We start from the raw sequence: 11,958 nt of genomic DNA on the forward strand, positions 1-11,958 counted from the left end.
GGATTCAAAAAAGGATGAGACATATATATGGATGATCCAAATATCACCAGCTAGAGAGGGCGGGAGACACCAGGACTATAAAACCATCTCCACAGGGCAGGAGCCAGCCACTGACTACAGGGGGGCACATTCCCCAAAGAGAAGGTTATTCCATAATTACACACTGCAGGGTCTCTGGTACCTTCCTCGAAGCCTCTGACTATGGAGACAGGATACCTGGCTTTTGGGCGCTGCAGTGAGCTAGCACAGCAAATCCTGTGCTCTCTGGGTGCTGTTAGAGCAAGAAATTGGTCACTGAAGCTGATAATCAGGCACAGAGCAGGAGCACTGACCCACGATAAATGCCCCCACACTGCTAGACCTTCCTGCACAGCCCCAGTAGGGGAGTCTCCATCCAGCATTGCCATTCCCCAGCACTGGAATGCAGAGTCAGCAGCATCTGCAGGGAGGCCCAGGGAGCAGGAGGGGATGGGTGAGAGGACCTGAGGGCCTTGCTCAGTTTGCAAAGAATCCAGCTGCATCATCTTTCGTAGGTGGTGTGGCTGGTGGAGACCTTGGGTCTCCGGCATGTCATGCTCCTGGCCTCGCCGCTTGGTTCAAGGTAGAGCATTGCTGCCTGTGTCCTGTAACCTCCAGCAGCCAAGCTTGTTGGGGCAGCCATGGAAACATTGCCTTTGGCTACCCTTGTTTTAAAGGGCTTGGGGAGCATGGACACGAGGATGGAGTCGCGTGTCTGTAAAGGGCGGGGCCTGCCAACACGAGCGAGCCAGCTCCAATCGGCAATTCGCCTCTGACCTATTCCCCCTTCTAGTGAAATACCGAAGCCTTCCTTCCGCTGGATGCTTCTTAGCCCAGTCCAGCCCATGGGCCAGAGCTGTCCACAGCCCTGTGCGTGTGCTGTCCCTGGTCTCACTGACGGTGTGCGTCAGCACGCAAACCCAGTGCAGACTGCAAAGCCTGTTGGCCCATAAACCTCAGCTCTCTAGGTCATTTTCTCCCACCAATAAACCATGCATTCCAATAGCCTTGTATAAGCTGGCAAAGCATCCCTTGTGATCTGAGAGCTGCGCACCCCCACCTTCTGGGGGAAGGGGGAGAGCTAGGAGATCCAGTCCAGCTGGAGCCGTGGTGCTCTCAGGACTCAGCACTCTCATGGGCCCTTCGTGTTGCATGTGTGATTCAGGGACTACTATGACTGTCTGAGGGAGCTGCCCATTCCCTAGCCCTGTGTGCACCTCTCTGTGATGGGACTTCACCCCAAGAAGCCAATGTGCTGCATGCAGCTAAATAGTCCAGCCCCCCTCCAGCCCCGGTAATGAAGGCAGAGTGAGAGGAATTTCACACACAGAGAACCCCCTAGACTGTTCCGAAGCTAGGCAGAGAGGGTGGGACAAGGGGGTCTCTGAGGCCCTCAGGCTGGGCCTAGCTCACTGCCATGCCCCTCTCAAGGAGTGGTTTTGTCTTCTTGACATATATTCACCCTAACCCAAATCATGACAGGTTTCAGAGTAGCAGCCGTGTTAGTCTGTATTCGCAAAAAGAAAAGGCGTACTTATGGCACCGTAGAGACTAACCAATTTATTTGAGCATAAGCATCCGATGAAGTGAGCTTTAGCTTATGCTCAAATAAATTGGTTAGTCTCTAAGGTGCCACAAGTCCTCCTTTTCTTTTTCCTAACCCAAATGTATCCCATTGGCTACAGGGAGTTCCAAGCTAGGACAAGTTCACCTTGATGTCTTTCTCCAGCGGGCGGATGGTTGCAGAATCTCTCCTGGGTTGCAGAATTGCTCCTAGCCAGGGCTGGCTTTGATGCAGCAGCCTGGGGATGGTGCCCCATCCTAGCTGGGCAGGGCTCACGCCCTCCTTGCCTGGCCAATCCCATCGGGCTCCCCTTGAATATGTCCAGGACGCGATGGCTGCAGCCCTGCAGCCGCTGTACAGCCATGGGCACAGTAGGCCTGTGTGTGGGTGTTCGTCTGGCTCCAGGGCTAGGGAGGGAGGAGGAGACCCAGGAAAGAGCAGCAGCAAGCCGTTCGCTGAGTAGACAGGACTGGGCTGGCAGCTCCAGGTGCATTCCCAGCTCCGCGGAGAGGGACGTCAAGGCTGGCTGGACTGATCCCTAGATCTAGATCCCTAGAGGGCAGGTGCGTGCAGGGGTCTGGACACAGAGAATGGCCGACACCCTGTTTCCTGGCAACTGAGGGCCTGGGCCCTTCCCCCCTGCAAGGTGAGACCTAAGGGTTGGAGAACAAGGGAATCAGGTGCCCTCCTGGCCGGGGAAAGGGACAAAGCCCAGAGGAGGAGGGGCTGGAGGGAGTTTCAGTTTGGGGCTGGCTGGGACATGGAGTGAAGGGCAGACGTGGTTGTCTGGCTCACTGACCCCCAAAATGGACCCAGCTGAAGGGTCCGGTTCTCGACACCTACAAGCTCTGTATTAGACCATGTTCCTGTCGTCTAATAAACCTTCTGTTTTACTGCGGGAAGCAGCGCGGGGTGAGGGATGTGCTGGCCACGGCTTCCTGCAGCCCCCGTAGGCCTGCAGTGGGGAACTGCGGCCAGTGGGATCTGCGATCGGCCAAAGCTGTGGACGCGACAGGTAAACAAACTGGCCTGGCCCGCCAGGGAGCTTACCCTGGGGGGCTGCATGCCAAACGTTGCCGACCCCGGTGCTACAGCAATCTCCCGCACAGCAATGGCTGTTACAAGACAGCATAATTTAGAACAACCCAGAGTCTAAAGCTCAGGTGTATTTGAGGATCTGGGCCAGTACTTGGCTGTTTCTATAGTAATGACCCCTGAGCAAGCAGTGTAATGTACATGCTTATCACTGAGCTTGTCCAGAGGCTGCACGTCCATCAGAATGACTAGATGTCCTGATGTGTAATAAAAACACTTGGAGTCATAAAAAATCAACCCAGCCTACTTTACAGGGCCTGAGCCTTCTCTCCCTGACAGCATCTGAGCAGTAGGAGAATGGCTAATACGAGCCACCGTTTTGGTTGTTGTATTCTATTTATAAAAGCATAATACTGGCCAGTATTATAGTTGCTGTATTCTGTTATAAAACAAGAACAAAACATAGAAAAATAAAAAATACAATTTAATGTTTTGAATTAATTTGGGGAAAAGAATTTACAGCACAATACAAGAATTTAAAACATGTAAAACATTCCTTTCTTTCTCTCCAGTATTTTCGTGTCTTTTGTTCCAATTTTGGGTAGCGGGAGCGAGTAGTATAAGAGCCCTACCATCAATCAAACATTAACCCCACCCCTTGACCCCGTAAGCCCTGCACACAGGTCACTGGAAGTCCCACCTCTTGGGAGTATTACTTCCAGGGTCAAGGTGGACACATGTCCGGAAGCAAGGTGTGTCATGTGACCCCTGTAAGAACTCCTCCCACTGTCCTCTGCTGATCAGGATGGATTCTGCCCCCACAGGAACGCTTCGAGAGAAGATTTGACCAATCAGGGGGAGTTCCGGGGTTTGTGTGACCCCTCTAAGAACTCCTCCCACTGCCCTCTACCAATCAGCAGGGGTTTCAGCCGCTGGGGACCACCCCGAGAGGAGATTTGCCCAATTGGGGGGAATTCTGGGGCAGGGTGACCCGTCAGGAGGTGGCTCGTGTGACCCCTCTAAGAACTCCTCCCACCACCCTCTACCAATCGCGATGGGTTTTGGCCACAGAGGACAGCCCCAAAAGGAGATTCGACCAAAATAGGGTGGGTTCTGGGACGGGCTCAACCACCCAGAAGAGGGTCATGTGACCCCTCTAAGGACTCCTTCCAATGTCCTCTGCCAATCAGAGTGCAGAACCATCACCTCATAAGTCCCAGCACTGGGAAGAGGAGGCCATCTCTTACCAAGAAGACGTGTTTTAGAAATTGTGGAAAGGCTGAGAGGAAACGTGGACTCCTTTACCACCCCTGTGAGAACTTCAGACTTTGTTTTAGCCCCGAGGACCTTTGGAGTTGTGTGGAGAAAGCGCTACAGCAGCGACAGTTCTGAAGAGGCTGAGAGAGAAGCCAAGGGGATTCCTTTGGCCCAGCCATTGATGGATATGCCAGTATCCGAACCTGAAGCCCAACTGCTCATGAGACACCCCCATGAGCATGGTGGCCTCTCGTCATCCGCCACCCTGGAGGAGGAAGGCGATCATGGCTTGGGGGAGGCACTGGCAGACAAGGTGAATGGAAAAGACATAGCTCAGGTACATGAATGATTAAGAAGCGACGGTCGATGATTGGGTGTAATGAGGTTAGGAACCAGGGGTTGTGTAAATCTAAAAACAAGGAGTGGGAACTTACGCTTGTTTCTTCTCTGAAAATCTCTCGACAGCTTGACGATGCCTTTCCAGAGGACCCGGAGGCCCTGGACGGCGTAGCATCAAGCAGCGAAGGTGAACCAGGCCCGACTTGTTTTTGCTCAGCGCCGCTAGAAATTGTTGAAGATGACTCCGAGGAGGACGGCTACGAGGAGTTTAGGAGGAGGCTTGGCATGGAACTCGCTGAGCCAGTGCCACATCACGAGCGTAAAAATGTTATGCGGACTATTATCCGCGTTGCTGTTTATGCTGTTCTTCATCACTGTCTTAGGGAAAAGCTTTTTGAAAATGGTGAGGGCTGTGTCATAGATGCCCCAGCCCAATGGCACCATGACTGTGTGACTTGGACTTCAATGGATAGAAACTGCAAGCTCTGGGACCTGTGTGCTGAGCTGTGTTTGGAAAGCTTATTGAACACTATTATTGCCATAGGTTATGTTATGCAACGTCTGTGCCTAACCCAAGAACATTTAGCGCAAGGGGTGACCTTGAGAAATGCTGTGCAATTCAGTGGAGACCCTGACCGTGTTTTAAAGAAAATGTCCAAACTGGAAGATGCCTGCTTACAGCGTTACATTGACCGTCTGGTCCACACAAAAAGTGACAGAATCCTGCTTAAGAAAAAGTCTATTTGTAAGAAATCTAAAAGGATTAATTGAGAGAATGATGAAGGGACAAACATGCAATATAAAACTTGGTCGCTGTACATTTTAAAAAATCGAATTAAAAGGGCTTTGTGATTATCTGTGTTATGTTAGAAGGTCTCTGGCCCTTAAGTGAGCTAAAAGTTTGAATGGAGCATCTGGGTTTGTTTTCAAGAAGCTGTATGACTTTTAAATGAAAAAAAATGGTTTGTGAGAACCTAGGTCTTGTGTCTTTGTGTAAAGGAGACCCATTTACAGCAAAAAGCTGTGAAGTGGGAGGGGAACAAATCCTAAAAATGTGTTTACAGTGTAACCCTTCTGCCCATCAGAGTTGGCCACAACAGGGGCTGGATTCAGTATCTAGGAGTTCCCTCCCAGTAACACAATGCAAAACCGGGTCAAGCCCCCACCAGCGGGGCACTGAAGCTCCCCTATGACAAGTTGAAATCACTGAATACTGTGTTAAGTAGTAGTGGGGCCTCAGAGCTGGGGCACCATGAACCCAAAGTGACGTCAGCTCTGCAGTCTGTAACCAAACTCCTAATAGAATCAAAATTACCTCTGACATTACACCATGGAGAGAAAGTGCAATTGGTGTTTGGGGCCCTCAGAAGGGGGCTCACATCACTAGGCACAAACCTCCAAACTCTCTCAATTCACTGGGTTTTGGAATCCTTGTCCCTTGCCTAGCGAGTGCTACTTAGTTGATGGCGAGTCCCTCCGTCATAAAAGGCCAAGGACAGTTCCACTGTCCTTGATTCACATAATCAGGATAACAGCACTTTATTCTTCCTGCCCCAATAACAGAGAAACTGGGGATCCCACAGCCGCCAAAGTGACCATTTGGGCTCCTGTGGGCTCATGCTAGGTGGGGTGAGTGTCCTGTGCAAACGAGATCAGCTCCTGAAGTCCTTTTCCACAACTCACCACCAGATGTCAGGGTAGAGTTCATCCTGCCTCTGCTTACAACACGAAAACAAAACAGGGATGGTTCAGACATGTGTTTGAGTACAATAGAGTTGACTCATCCTGTTGAACTGAATGGTTTTAATACTGTAAGAAGGCCCTACAGAAAAATGTATTTTAACTAAAAGGAAAAAAAATGTGGCCAAAAGCAGCTCGGTTGTGCAGACAGCTTAATTTGTTGGATCATACTAAAGAAGTTCTGTATTAAAATCACAAATGAGTTTGATTCCCCATAGTTTAAATTCCAGGGTATTGCTAATTAAGAGGTCTCTTGGGTTTTGGTACTGTTTCTCTCCCTCTCCGTGTGAAAGTTGCAAGCTGCTAATTGTGTTAGTACATCCTAGACAGAGTCTGTTCTCAAAGCAACACTTTGTAACAACAGAAACAGCACACAGAGACTCCCCGCCCTTTTGTTGTATTTATCTGGCTTTGTTAACAATTGTGCTTTAAAATAGAGATAGAGGATGTATGTGGATGGATGCTTGGTGTGGATAATAACTGAATGATCAGGAAGGTGCCAGCCTAAGAATCCAGTGTCCGTCGGCCAAAGAAGGTGTCAACCAGAGGACCCCCGGAGGGCAGACTGGAATCCACCCAACAGCCTCAAGGATGGGAGAACCGAAGAACAAGACGGAGCCCTCAGGAATGTGCCATCTGCTGATTGATTCAGCAACAGCATGATGAAGCAATTCCCATAGGCTGGCATAGGAATAGATTCCTATAAAAATGGACTCTAGAAACGGAAAACTTTGGGGTCTGATTCTGCAAACCAACTTCCAGGCGCGTCAGATGTGCATCTGACAAGGCCCTGCTCCCTCATCGTGTCCAGGCCACCTGGCCAGTGGCTTGGCATGAGCATCTCTAAGGCTGGTAACTATGATAACAACCTTGCAGAACCTCTCTGTGTGTGTGTGTGTGTGTGTGTGTATGAATGAATGTGTGAATAAATATGAAATTGAATGGAATGTTATAGCTATAACTAACTGCTTACTATGATTCTTTCTGTATGCACAATAAATGTGGCATTTTGCCTTTTCCCTTTTAATAAGATCCTGCTGGTTTTTATTTTATTGATATAACAAATTCCCCCACCCCAGATCACAAAAGGGAATGTTAGGGAGGGGTGCCTAACGTCCTTAAGTAGCTATTATTTGAGAGTTGTAGCGATCAAATCAACCTGCTAGCTCCTATTTTGAAGTCTGTTTGAAACAAAGGCTTAGGATGGTGTAAAAACCTCATGTATTTTGGAGACTCTTTCAACAGAAACTCTCTTGAATGGCTGCTGGACTGCAAAAGGAGCCATGCTCCCTGTTTTTAACTCTGAAAATATATATTCTATTATATCACTCGTTGGCCATGCTGTCTTAGTAAATAATGGTGCCTATGTTTCTTGCAGTGTGATCTGTTTAGCATGGAACCAATCACTTTAAACTGCATTTCATCACCGGGCCAAGGTAAAAACCAGTTTAACTGTAGTTTTGCTTAATAACTTCAGGTATTACACAGGTTGGATAGGGATTTGGGGGTAATACTAACTAACATTTTTGCTTGTTCTTTAATCCAAAGGCCCAAACACATATGGGGGTGGGGGGGGGGGCGTAACTTTCTGCAATTGGCTTTTAAATGCATGTGGGTTTATTGAAAAGTATTTTGTTGCAAACTGTGTTTTAAACTCTCTCTCTCTCTCTCTCTCTCTCTGTGTGTGTAAAAAAACATAGGTGGTTTTTTTTTTAAGTATATGGCTGCAAACTGATGGAAATGGTGTGTTTCAAATTAACAGGGTGCTTTTTTAATGTGCAGAATGTGTTTTAAACTGGATTTTAAAAGTTGATTTTAAAAGCTGTTTGGTTTTTATTTTGCAAAATGAGGTGCATTTAAAAAAATGTTTGCGGGTTTGTTGTTTTTTGTTTTAAAGTGGTAGAAATAAACTCAAAACTCCTGTTTGTTGTACAGCCTGAAATGGATTATTTTATTTTAAAGCTCTGACTTTTTAAATAGAAAAACACCCTAATGAATATTTTATTTTTAAGTTTACAAGACAGTTTCATGTGATTTATAATAATCATAATCATAATCATAATAATATTGTCTGCTCCACAGTACGGTCAAAACATGAGAGACCCTTAGACCAGAGGGTAAACAAGCTTAAAAGAAAAAGAAAAGAGACAGCTGAAATGCGGCGAAAGGGGCTTTTTTTAAACGGGGGGGGGCAGTTTACCCCAAGACTTATTTCATCCTGTTGCACGATGAGCATTACTATGGGGTTGTGAAAAAGTTGTTCGGAGCAAAAAAATATGGTGAGTTTTGCCCCACGGTGCACAGTCACGGCCACTCTCGCAGGTACAGCTGCTGCCTCTGCTTGAGCGTAACCTGCTCAGACAGCGTGGACGTGCAGCTGAGGTGTCCTCGCTGTAGACTGTATTGTCAGTCCAGAGAGCGTTTAGACAGACACATCGACTGGGCATCGACAGAACAAGCTGAATGCCTGTCTAAAACGTTGTGCGATAAGGGTCAGTCTTACGTGGACAAGCGGCACAGACGTAAAGGGAGGCGCTGTAAGCAGGGTCAGGGTTTGATCGCTGGTGATGTAGACGGTCACCTCGGTTTTATGGACAGCCTTAGAAAGCCCGAATCCTCAGAAAAGTGTATTTGTTATGATTCCGAATACACACAGGAGACTGGCTTGCACACTCCCAATTACATTTTTGCTATGTCCCTCAAGACGGAAAAGTCCTGGGAATTTAAGGGTGATGAGTGTCTTTCTATGTTTGTTCAGACCTTTATTGGCAAAGAGTTCTGGGTCTACACGTTCCAGGCGCACAATTCCAAAGGTTACGATGCATACTTCATCATTAGACAGTTACTGAAGGAAAAGATGTGCCTAGAACTGATCACTCAGGGTAGTAAACTAATGTGTGTGGAAGTTAAGGCCCTGGGCATTCGTTTTATAGACTCTTTAAACTTCTTGCCCATGAAGCTTGGTTAGCTCCCGCAGGTGATGGGGTTTGAAGGGTGCAAAGGGTATTTTCCACATTTTTTGAACACTTTAGAAAATCAAAATGACGTGGGGCCTATGCCCGGTGTGGAGCACTATGGTGTAGAAAGCATGATGCCCAGGGAAAAAGCAGAGTTTCTCGACTGGTTGCAGGCCCACAGGTAGGAGACGTTTGACTTGCAGAAAGAGCTTGCGTATTACTGTCAGCAGGATGTCAAAATTTTGAGACAGCTTTGTATCCTATACAGAAAAGAGATTATGAAAATGATGGAGAAGGGAGATCTAGTAGAGAGAGAACCTGGTAAATTCACTGAGATAAAACTGTGTATAGATCCATTCTGGTACATAACACTGGCATCTGCCTGCATGGCTATGTACAGGTTTATGTTTTTGGAGCCTAACACGGTAGCTCTTCTCCCTCCAGACAATGATCACAGGCAGAAAAAGATATTCGACCCCATCTATTCAGTGGCTGTTGTATACCTCTCACCAAGAAACTATACAAATAGGGCATGCTTTACAGGGTGGGGAACTACAGGTAGGCTCCTACTCTTTAGAGGGTTATGCCAGTGTTGACAGGGTACACACAGCCTTAGAGTTTAATGGGTGTTCTTTTCCACGGTTGTGCCACCTGTCATTGTGAAAAAGCACAAAACCCTATGATGGGGACAACTTTTGGGTTTCTTTATTACAAGACGCAGCTCAAGACCGACTATCTGAAATAACTTGGTTTTGTAGTGAGGACTCTTTGGGAGCAAGAGTGCGAAGTGATGAAAGAAATAGACAGGGAGCTTGCAGGTATTTAAAATGAGCCCAGTTGCCCTAGCCTCTCGTGCCTAGGGATGCTCTTTTTGGGGGGAGGACAAACGCTATCTGTCTGTATTACAAACTTAACTCCAGGGAAGAAATCCACTATTATGATTTTACCAGCTTCTACCCTTTTGTAAAGAAAACCAAAGAATACCCTATCGGACACCCCGATATAGTTTATGACAAATTTGGACCCCTTGCAAATTATTTTGGAATTGCAAAACTTAAAGTGTACCCCAAACAAGGCTTCTTTTTCCCATTCTTACCTGTCAGAGTGGGTGGCAAGCTTATGTTCCCGCTATGCCGAACCTGTGCGGAAACCGAGCAGCGGGAGATGTGCATCCATACTGACAAGGAGAGGGCCATCCTGGGGACTTGGTGCATGGTGGAATTGAACGCGGCCATAACGAAGGGGTACGCGGTGGCAAAAATATATGAAATCTGGCTTTTTAATGAAAAATCTGATGAACTCTTTTCAGAGTACATCAAATGACACCTCCGCCAGAAACAAGAGGCTTCAGGGTATCCCAGCTGGTGCACAGACGAAGAAAAACAAAATAAGTACATGAACGATTTCTACCAGAAAGAAGGCGTGCGTTTGTGCCAACGCGAGATCAGGTTTAACCCCGCTAAACGCCAAATCGCTAAACTCTTTCTAAATTCCCTCACGATCGAGATCCCGCCAGATCAACACATCAGCGAGTTTGTGTCGGCAGGCCCGAAAAATCTCCTTCCTTAGAGGTTTTGAAGGTCAGGCTTGACAAAGCCCTGGCTGGGATGATTTAACTGGGAATTGGTCCTGCTTCGAGCAGGGGGTTGGACTAGATGACCTTCAGGGGTCCCTTCCAACCCTGATATTTTATGATTCTATGATTCTATGAAAACATACGGGTATAAGCTGTCGGGAGGAAAGGCCTGTATGAAAGTCAAAGGTATTACCCTGAACTTGGCAAACTGTCAAAAGATCAACTTTGACAGTTTGAAAGATCTAGTCCTGGACTATTGCACGGGCCTGCGAGAAAACACCTCAAAAAAGAGAGAGGTGCAGCAGCCCTCTATCGTAAGGAGCAAAAATCAGTGGTAAATAGAGACCAAAACCCTTAAGAAAACACAGAAAGTCATTTACAACTAGAGGGTCCTAGGAGAAGGCTTTAAAACCCTGCCCTACGTATTTTAGAATGGATACGAGGTGGAAACACCCCTTTTCTGCAATTCTCGCAGGGCCTAGCAACTGTGGGAAAAGTTACTTTATAAAAAAATGTGTTGGATAATGCCAAACAAAACATTGTCTGTTATGCCTGAGAATATTGGATAACATGGCTATAAAAAGCATTGCAAGATACACATGTCTGGGCTTGTTGAAACACATTTTGAGCAAGGCTAGGCATGCCCAAGAATTTAAATGTATTTTTTACAAAATTCATCTCCATCCGGTCGTTTTGCACTAAGTCGTTAGGTTACAATTTTAAAATCCAATCAAAAGATAAACCCTTGCTCTGATGATGTAAGAAAAACACTCAGTGATAGCCGCAGGCGACAGAGCGGGGGTCTTGTAATTGTCTGTTGTGAAACACAATGCCTGTGGCATTTTTGTTTAAACATTTCATAATGCTTTTAGGAAAAAGCATGCTCTTCGGGGGGTGCCCGTATGTGTCTAAAAACTCTCCACGGTTACGCTCCGCCAGACACAAGGCAAGCCAGTGTTCACCAGGTTGGTTGTGTGGATGTGCGATACAAACCTAGGGGTCTCTGAGACAGCTTGTCGCCAGGGAGCCAAATCACAAGGGAACACATCTAAGAAATTCTTTTTTGTGTAAGGCACCTTGATAAGACACACGAGAGCTGCACGGTGTCCATGTTCACATATGGTCAAGCAGAACGTCTCTCCTCTGATTTCTCTCTATGATGTTGTCAAAAACCCCATGCACGATCAGATTGATGGTGATGGTTAAAGCCTTCCCAAAACGTATTTCTGCTCTCAGGTTCCCGGTTTTAATCAGGGAATAGTCATCGGTGCATTCCTGGTCGGGAGACAGGTCAAAGGCAAACAAGGTGTAACCCTGTGGAAACTCCTCACGGTCGATTAACAGAGAACAATCTGTCATGTGTTTACCAGTGTCTCTACCAGATTCATGTATTCTCTCACGCAGCATCCTGCCTCGAAGTCTGGTTGCAGAGGCTTGGTTGGTATCTGTTCACCATCCACATACAAGGCCAC

Source organism: Caretta caretta, chromosome 20 (assembly GCF_965140235.1).
Source record: "Caretta caretta isolate rCarCar2 chromosome 20, rCarCar1.hap1, whole genome shotgun sequence".
Classification (NCBI taxonomy): domain Eukaryota; kingdom Metazoa; phylum Chordata; order Testudines; family Cheloniidae; genus Caretta; species Caretta caretta.